Source organism: Suricata suricatta, chromosome X (assembly GCF_006229205.1).
Source record: "Suricata suricatta isolate VVHF042 chromosome X, meerkat_22Aug2017_6uvM2_HiC, whole genome shotgun sequence".
In the NCBI taxonomy this organism is placed as follows: Eukaryota; Metazoa; Chordata; class Mammalia; order Carnivora; family Herpestidae; genus Suricata; species Suricata suricatta.
In genome coordinates this window covers 3,382,747-3,391,634 of record NC_043717.1, presented here as the reverse complement: position 1 = coordinate 3,391,634, position 8,888 = coordinate 3,382,747, and positions in this window count along the sequence as shown.

Sequence of the window (8,888 nt, the reverse complement as noted above, 5' to 3'; positions counted from 1 at the left end):
GAGGGAATGACATATGGCCCTTTGTAGGAAAGTGGATGGACCTTGAGGGTGTCATGCTGAGCAAAGTAAGCCAGGCAGAGAAGGACAGAAACCATATGTTTGCACTCATAGGTCTAGCAGGAAAACAAGAGAGACCTAATGGAGAACCAGGGGGAGCGGAGGAGGGAGAGACAGTTGGGGAGAGAGAGGGATGCAAAACTTGAGAGACTATTGAATGCTGAGAATGAACTGAGGGTTGATGGGGAAGAGGGAGGGGGGAAAAGAGGTGGTGGTGATGATGGAGGGCACTTAAGGGGAAGAGCACCGGGTGTTGTATGGAAAACAATTTGACAATAAAATATTATGGAAAAAGAAAAAAGAATAAAATACTTCACTCAGAAAAAAAAAAAAAGAATTAGCCTCGTTGAGTGGTTCTGGAATAGTTGCAATCAGTGGCATTGGTGTCACTGATCCCAGGGCCAGAATTCCAGAACCACCCAATGAGGCTAATCATCTAATGAGCCTGGTGGGCTCAGTCAATTAAGCGTCTGACTTCAGGTCATGATCTCGGGATTGGTGAGGTTGAGCCCCAAGTCCAGCTCTGTGCTTCAGATTCTGTGTCTCCCTCTCTTTCTATCCCTCCTCTGCATGTGTTCTGTCTCTCAAAGGTGAATAATTGTTTAAAAATACATGCACATTCTAGGGTCCTGTCATTGACCTACCGAGTCAGAACCTCTAGCAGTGGAGCCCTCCAAATAGTCCTGGAGAAAGCTGGGGGCCTCTGCTCTGCTTGATTTTTGTATCCAACCAAGCCACACCAGAGGCTGTGATTGCCCCAAAGCACAAATGACTGCAACCTGATCTCAAACAACTACCTCTTTGGCATTTCTAAAGAGGCAAACTCTCTGAGTTAGGATGTGATGAGTCTGTGTTAACACTTGGCTCTTCCTGTAGGTTTTTGTCTCATAGTTTGGGTTCATCAATGCCACTCTCTGGGCACACCTGCTGGCACTTGTCACTAGAATTATATGCCTAATGGAATTGAGGCTGTGATAACATCATTTCCCTAATGATGCCCTGGAAATGAAATTGCTAACAAAATTGCCTTAAGGTTTAAAAAAAAGTAATCAATAACACCTGTATGAGTGAAAGTCTTCCACTTTATTTTTCCTGTTCCACTTAACACAACAAAAAAGTATCAAAAACAACCATGCACAGCGTTCCCTTGTGAGTTAATTTTCTAGTGCAAAGAAATGGTACCTTTGGGGCACCTGGCTGGCTCAGTCAGTGGAGGGTGTGACTCTTGATCTCGGGGTTGTGAGTTTGACCCCATGCTGGGTATACAGATTACTTCAAAATAAAATCTTAAAACAAAACAAACAAAAAAGAAAGAAATGGCATCTTTGGAGAAGGGTAAACATACCCTTCTCATTAAACTCATTCTGTTCCATTAGGAACTGGGCAGTTATTGATGAAATCATACCTTGTCCAGATACCTAAGTGATAGGACAGATATTAAATCACTAAAGCAAATACTAATAAACGTTATTACCACAAAGCATTTATCCAGAATGAACTGCGTACTTTCTTGAAAAGAAATTACTGATAGTAACTCAATAAGAAAACCCCAATAATCTATTTCACAATCAAATTGAGTCAGTGAATATTCCCCAAATTTCATGAAACCTGATTTGTTTCAAGATCAAGTCCAATGAAAATTCATGTTACTTTTATGTTTTGTAATCTCCATGAGTATCTTTTCAAGAGTAAGTTTCTTTCACTATTCTGTCAATCTACGGTAACGGTGACTCTAAAATTCAAGGAAAATGAAATACGGCATAAACTCTAGCTTCCATGAAGCCTACCTCAGAGACCAATGAAACATTAGTGAATTCAATGTACTTGTTGGAGAATACACACAATTTCCCAATAGAGCTCATTTCAGCAGTGCAAGAATGTTCAATCCTAGGTGATTTATTAAAATATTACCATATTAACAGTGGAAGAGGAAAATAGTGCAATTACTGTAGGGTGTATGGGAGAAAAATTAATGAACACAAAAGCACATAAACAAATGAAGAATAAATACCTTTGGTACAAGAAAGTTCCAGAAAACACCATATAATGCTTTGCTGCAGGAGGGATTCAGGATCATGAGCTCCTAGACGTCAGTTCCTTCCAGAAGTAACCCGAATCCTCCGACAGCAGAGAGAGACAGGCTGGGCCAACCCAGCCCTAAAAAACGCATACAGAGCACATTCCCTTTATCTCCTCAATAGGACTGGTTCCTAGAGAAGAGAACCCCAAAGTTCCTGGAAAAAAAATTTTTATGTCTTTTATTTATTTTTGAGAGATAGAGAAAGACAGCACGAGCAGGGGAGGGTCAGAGAGAGAGGGAGACACAGAATCTGAAGCAGGCTCCAGGCTCTGAGCTAGCTGTCAGCACAGAGCCGGACATGGGGCTCGAATCCACGAACCGTGAGATCATTACTTGACCTGAGTTTGACGCTTAACCGACTGAGCCACCCAGGCACCCCAAGAGTTCCTTGAAAAATCACATCCTTTGCCAACATTTTGTAAGTTGAAAAGAACCTAGAGAAGGCAGCACTGCCTGATCTAGCCTTCCCTGCAGAAATGATGTGCATTAAAAAAATTACCAAACAATACAGTAATACAAAGCAGTAGGATGTGAACTGAGTGAAATATGTGTTTTTGGCATTGCAGCAAAAATCTATTGCAATATATATTTTTATGATGTCTTGTTGGGGGGTGGATGTTTCAGTAAAGTAAAAGGAAACATTTGGAAATATCGAGTGACTACAATGCGCAGCAGCATTTCTGTCACATGAGTTTCACATACTTAAGCTCACAGGCACACATCACACGCGAGGGCTTTGTGGACAAATAAACTGGGGTTAAAAAAAATCAAAACAGCCTTCTTCACCAAAAGACGCCAGGGGCTGGGTTACACTAACAACTTCTAGGTGGGGTGACTTCCAAGGGGCATGCTTTTCAACCTTGCTTCATTTGCAGAAAATTCACGGGGCCTTGGAAAACACTGTTTTACCCCATAGGTGGTTCCAATTTCTCTTGTCTGTATTTAAGTTCTTCTAACCAATCCTCAATATAACACAAAATACATAGCACAGAAAAAATGACTTAATTTAACTTAATAGAAACCAAATAACTTGAAGACTGTGAGAAAAAAAAAAAGCCAAACCAGATAGCTCTTCTTGATTATAAATAGACAAAAAAAAAGTCAGTCATGGTTGACCTACAAAAACTCACACCATTGTAGAGTTTGCTAAAAACAAGCAAACGAAGAAAGACAAACACCTGACTGTCAGAAAGTCATATATTTAGTAAACCGGTCTTTAGGCGCCTCTTTTTATTCTTTTGTTTTAAAGATTTTATTTTGGGGGGGGGGGCGCCCGGGTGGCTCAGTCCGTTAAATGTCTGGCTTCAGCGCAGGTCATGACCTCACAGTTCGTGGGTTTGAGCCCCACATCGGGCTCTGTGCTGACAGCTCAGAGCCTGGAGCCTGCTTCAGACTCTGTGTCTCCCTCTCTCTTTGACCCTCCCCTGCTCGCACTGTCTCTCTCTGCCTCTCAAAAATGAATAAAAAAACATGAAAGAAATTTAAAGATTTTATTTTTTAACTCATCTCTACACCCAATGTGGGCTCGAATTCACAACCCCGAGATCAAGAGTCACATGCTGCATATGACCCTAAAAATATAGTATCCATAAATGATCCAAGTAGAAACATAGAAAAGTTTACAATGCCAGAAATACAGCAGTGACACTTATGAGAAAACAATCCCATCTGCGTCCATAGAGAGTGTTATTTCCAGAACCAACCATGAAACAAGAAGACAAGGGCCAATATGATCATCACAGGTCATGACTGTTCAAGCATAATTGATTTGACCGATCCTGGATGATGGACCTTTTTAAGCCAGCTTTATTAGGAAAACTGTTGCACAAAAGGAAATACAATTGTAGCAGATAAAAAAAAAAAAGATGTGATCGTTTATTATCTTACAAGGGTGCTTAGAAAACAAGTATAGAATGCGTAATACCAGAACAAAACAGCGGCCACGCAACACAAATTATAAAAGAAAAAGAAAGAGAAAGTGCAGACAGCTGTTAAGCATAAGAATTCACGCTTATGTGTTATAGTAAGAAGAAAATACCTAACTATTTTTAGCTAACAAATTGACATCTCAGATGCTCTTAGAAGGATTGGAAACATGTTGGAATATTCCTGCAAAGCAGTTTGGTTATTAGTTTTGACTCTTCACACATTTGTAAGTTGTAACCAAGAAATGTCAATTTCAGGAATATTTTTTAAAGGAGCTGTCAAAAAAAATAAAATAAAAAAATAAAGGAGCTTTCAGATAATGTGAGAAGAGATTTGTGTCCATGGACAGTCAGTATCTTATTGTTTCTAATACCTAAATATTAGGAGCAATCTAAATATGTGAGATAATGTAAATGAACTAAGGAGCATAATCATATGGTATGTAATGTAGCCAAAGGAAAAACAATGTTTAGAATACGATGTTATGTAAAGACAGTGGAATGTAAGGGCGCCCAGCTGGCTCAGTCAGTGGACATGTGACTGTTGATCTCGGGGCTGTGGGTTCGAGTCCCACATTGGGGGTGGGATTATTTAAAAATAAAATCTTAAAAAGAAAACAAGAAAGTAGAATGTAAGGGGATATCCATGATGTGATTGATTCCCATTATGTTAAAAATGTACTTGGAAATTTCAGGTTAGGATATCAACATGAACTAAGACATCTAAGCCCCTAGGAGCCTACTCAAATTCTGCCTACACCACCAACTAATAACTGAAATTGTAGAACTTGTCTCACTCAAAGGGAGGTCTCTGTACACCAAAACGTATTGAAAGACGCAAGAGTAACCCTTCAAAGATTCTTGGTCTATCTTAACACGCACACTATTCAATAGGAAAGTATTGATGAGAATTTCTATAAATTAGACAAGGGAGGGGCCCCTGGGTGGCTCAGTCGGTTAAGCCTCCAGCTTCAGCTCAGGTCAGATGTCACGTTCGTGGGTTCGAGCCCCGCATTGGGCTCTGTGCTGACAGCTAGCTCAGAGCCTGGAGCCTGCTTCCTGTTCTGTGTCTCCTTCTCTTTCTGCCCCTCCCCCTCTCATGCTCTGTCTCTCTGTATCAAAAATAAATAAAAACATTTTTTAAAAATTACACAAGGGAAGCCAGGGAGAAGCAAACCCAGATGAGAAATTGAAGAACAGAGACAGAAAAGGAAAACCAAATGAAACCGCAATGGAGACAATGAACAGGAAGCTGTGTGCTAAGGAAAACTGCGTTGTTGAAGAATAAGAACAATTGTGAGGAATGACCGCAGCCCAAGGACGGGGGAAAATGGATGAGCAGGATGGAAAGGAAGATGAATGAAAATACGGTTGGACCGCACACTCAGAATTCCTACTAAAGAGAAAGTCCAGCCGCTGGAGGGAATGCCAACTGGTTTGGCCTGTGTGCAAGACATCACAGACATGTCTCAAAACCTTAAAAATAGAAACTCCGTGTGATCCAGCAGCTCCACTGGTGGGCATCTACCCAAGGAAAATGAAAACGCTCAGTTGGAAAGATCGATGCACTCCTGCGTTTGTAGTTTATAGCAGCATGATCTACAATAGCCAAGATACGGAAGCAACCCAAGTGTCCAACCATAGACAAATGGATGAAGAAGGTGTAGTGTGCACACCACACACACCCCAATGGAATACCACGCAGCCGTAGAGAAGCACGAGGCGAAGGCATGAATGAGAACATGGACGGGTCTAGAGAGTAGGATGCTAAGTGAAATAAGTCAGACAGAGGAAGACCGATACCCATATGATTTCAGACATACGTGGAGTCGAACAACAAGCCAAATAAAATGGATAAACAGACAAGAAGCCGAGGACTCAGACTTGTAATTAAAGAGAAAACACTGATGGGTGCCAGAGGGGAGGGGGTGGGGGGTGGGGAGATTGGGAGATACAGGCTTCCAGTTACGGAATGCATAAGGCATGGAAGGAAGAGGTACCACAGGGAATCCAGTCAGTGGTTTTGTAAGAGCGCTGCATGAGGACATGCGGTTGTGGGGAGCAGACATAATGCCGAGAATTGCGGAGCCCCCTGAAACTGACGGAACATGGTGCATCAACTAGACTCAAACAAATAATTTTCTTCTCCTCGTTTTAGGCTAATTTATTTATTTTTAGAGAGAGAGCATGAACACGGAGGGGCAGAGGGAAAGGGATTAATCCCAAGCAGGCTCTGAGCTGTCAATGCAGAGCCCGATTCAGGGCTCGAACCCATGAACTGTGAGATCACAACATGAACCAAAACCAAGATTTGGATCTCAACCAACTGAGCCATGCAGGGGACCCTAAAAAAGAATTTTCCTAATGGAGTACTAGAAAAAAATTAAAAAATAACTCCAAACCAGAGGCCACAGAAGCACACAAAGGAGAAGAAAATGTTCCTTAAAGGCAGACCTCCAGCTCCAGATGAAAAGGACTTGCCCAGAGCTGGCCAGAGGAGAAGCATCTCCAAAAATCAGAAGGGAACCACTAGCAGCTAGCTCGTGCCCTGACCAGTCTACACAGCCAGGCGGACGTTCACAACAGGTACCAGCAGCAGCACAAAACAGAACGGGCTCTCTGCCCTTCCCGAAGGCAATGTATTTAACAACAAAATCCCAACCGCCCAGACATTCACCTGAAAAGGAACTCAGGGAAGGAAATCAGGTGTAAACAGGCTGTAGGCAAATATGTGACTCAGGGTTCCGTTACACGCTTGCTGTTAATGTGTTTACAAATGGAGGCAAATGTCCCAAGAATTAGACAAAAGAATATGGCATTAACAGGAACAGAATATAGCATCAGTTATTAAAATCACATGCCCAGAAATGAACCTCAGGTGTCTATGGGGGTTCTGTGCACCTCTACTTGTGACAACCAGATATACAAAGGCAATATCTCCAATGAGTGAGGGAAAAGACAGATCACCACTCAGTCCCAAACTGAGTTTCCAGGGAGGATGGAAGTCTTATTTAAGGAGTGAAGAAGTAGGAAGACAATGATAAGAAAATATAAAGGAAGGTTCATCTTAACCTGTGTTGAGAAGGTCTTTACACCAACAACAGTTAAGGAGAGCGTGAACTTGAACACGGAGTATAAAACTAACTCCAAAAGAAGCAAATGATCATCACACATGAAGTTAGAATCTTCATTTATCCACTTCTCCTATAAATCAATAAAGAGCAGCATCTCAGTCGGTTGAGCATCTGACTCTTGATTTCAGCTCAGCTCATGATCTCCTGGTGGGTGAGATCAAGCCCCATGTTGGGCTCTGTACTGACAGCACGGAGCCTGCTTGGGATTCTCTGTCTCTCTGTCTCTCTCTCTCTCTCTCTCTCTCTCTCTCTCTCTCTCTCTCTCCCTCAAATAATTAAATAAAGGGCACCTGGGTGGCCCAGTTGGTTGAGCATCTGACTCTTGATTTCAGCTCAGCTCATGATCTGACAGTGGTGAGTTTGAGCTACGTGTTAGTCTCTGTGCCAACAGTATGAAGCTTGTAGGATTCTCTCTCTCCCTCTCTCTCTCTGCCCCTCCCTCACTAGGTCTTTCTCTCTCAAAAATAAATAAAGGGCCCCTGGGTGGCTCAGTAGGTTGTCAGACTTTGGCTAACATCATGAATTTATGATCTGTGAGTTTGAGCCCTCCATCTGGCTCTGTGCTCACAGAGCCTGGAGCTTTCTTTGGATTCTGTCTTTCTCTCTCTCAAAAATGAATAAATGTAAAAAAATGTTTTAGACAAATAAACTTAAAAAAAAAAAGAAAAATGGTAACAGAAGATCTGAAGCCCATACAGAAAGGACACGAAGTAAGTAAAATAGAGTACTTCATTAGAAGTCAAAGCCAAATAAACTAAAAGCACAATTTTAAATAGCTTTCGCCTATGAAATTATTAAAAATTGTAAAATGCATAATTGCCAATATTTTTTAATTTGGCCCTCCCAAATCTTTATTTCCCTTTTACAGTATTCAAAACTATACTCTACTAATCATGTAAATACACTTCTTTTTCAACATTTATTTATTTTTGAGAGACAGATCATGAGCAGGAGAGGGGCAGAGAGGGAGACACAGAATCTGAAGCAGGCTGCAGGCTCTGAGCCTGACATAGGGCTCAAACCCACGAACTGTGAGATTATGACCTGAGCCGAAGCCGGATGCTCAACGGACTGACCATCCAGGCGCTCCGTAAATCCACTTAATATATGGAATAGATATTATTCTGCAGAAGCTTAATTTACTGTCTTGTGCTGCAGATTATCAGGAGGGAAATTCTCTTTTCTATGAAGCTTTAATGCGGAGCAAATTGGTTTCAGTGGCAGCCGGTGATTGGGTGGGGACAATTCGATCTGAACACAGTTCTGGAGCTCAGCGGTATCATCTCTCTGGGAAGAAATAGCAAATGCAAGATTTACCGCCACACCCTCATAGTTGGTTTTATAAAGATGCCGTGGGTTGGATTCCTTTTGGGTCCTGACGGCAGGGAATGTTTGGTGTATTTTAAGAATTTCTGCTCTAAAATATGCTAGGGGGTCAGCAGCTGTCTGTGGATTTTCAGTCGCTCTACATTTTATCTGCATTTCTTGTTGGCAGATTTTCCAAGGATGTAGTAATTTAGTTGTTCTGGCCGGTGATACTTGTAATTTCCCTGAGACTAACCAAGTTGAACACTTTTGTGTGTATCTACCTATCTACAGGCATGTATATTTAAAAATACATATATAATATGTAACATGTTACAGTATATGTATAGATATATGTATCCAAGGACCACCATGAAGGAAAATCAC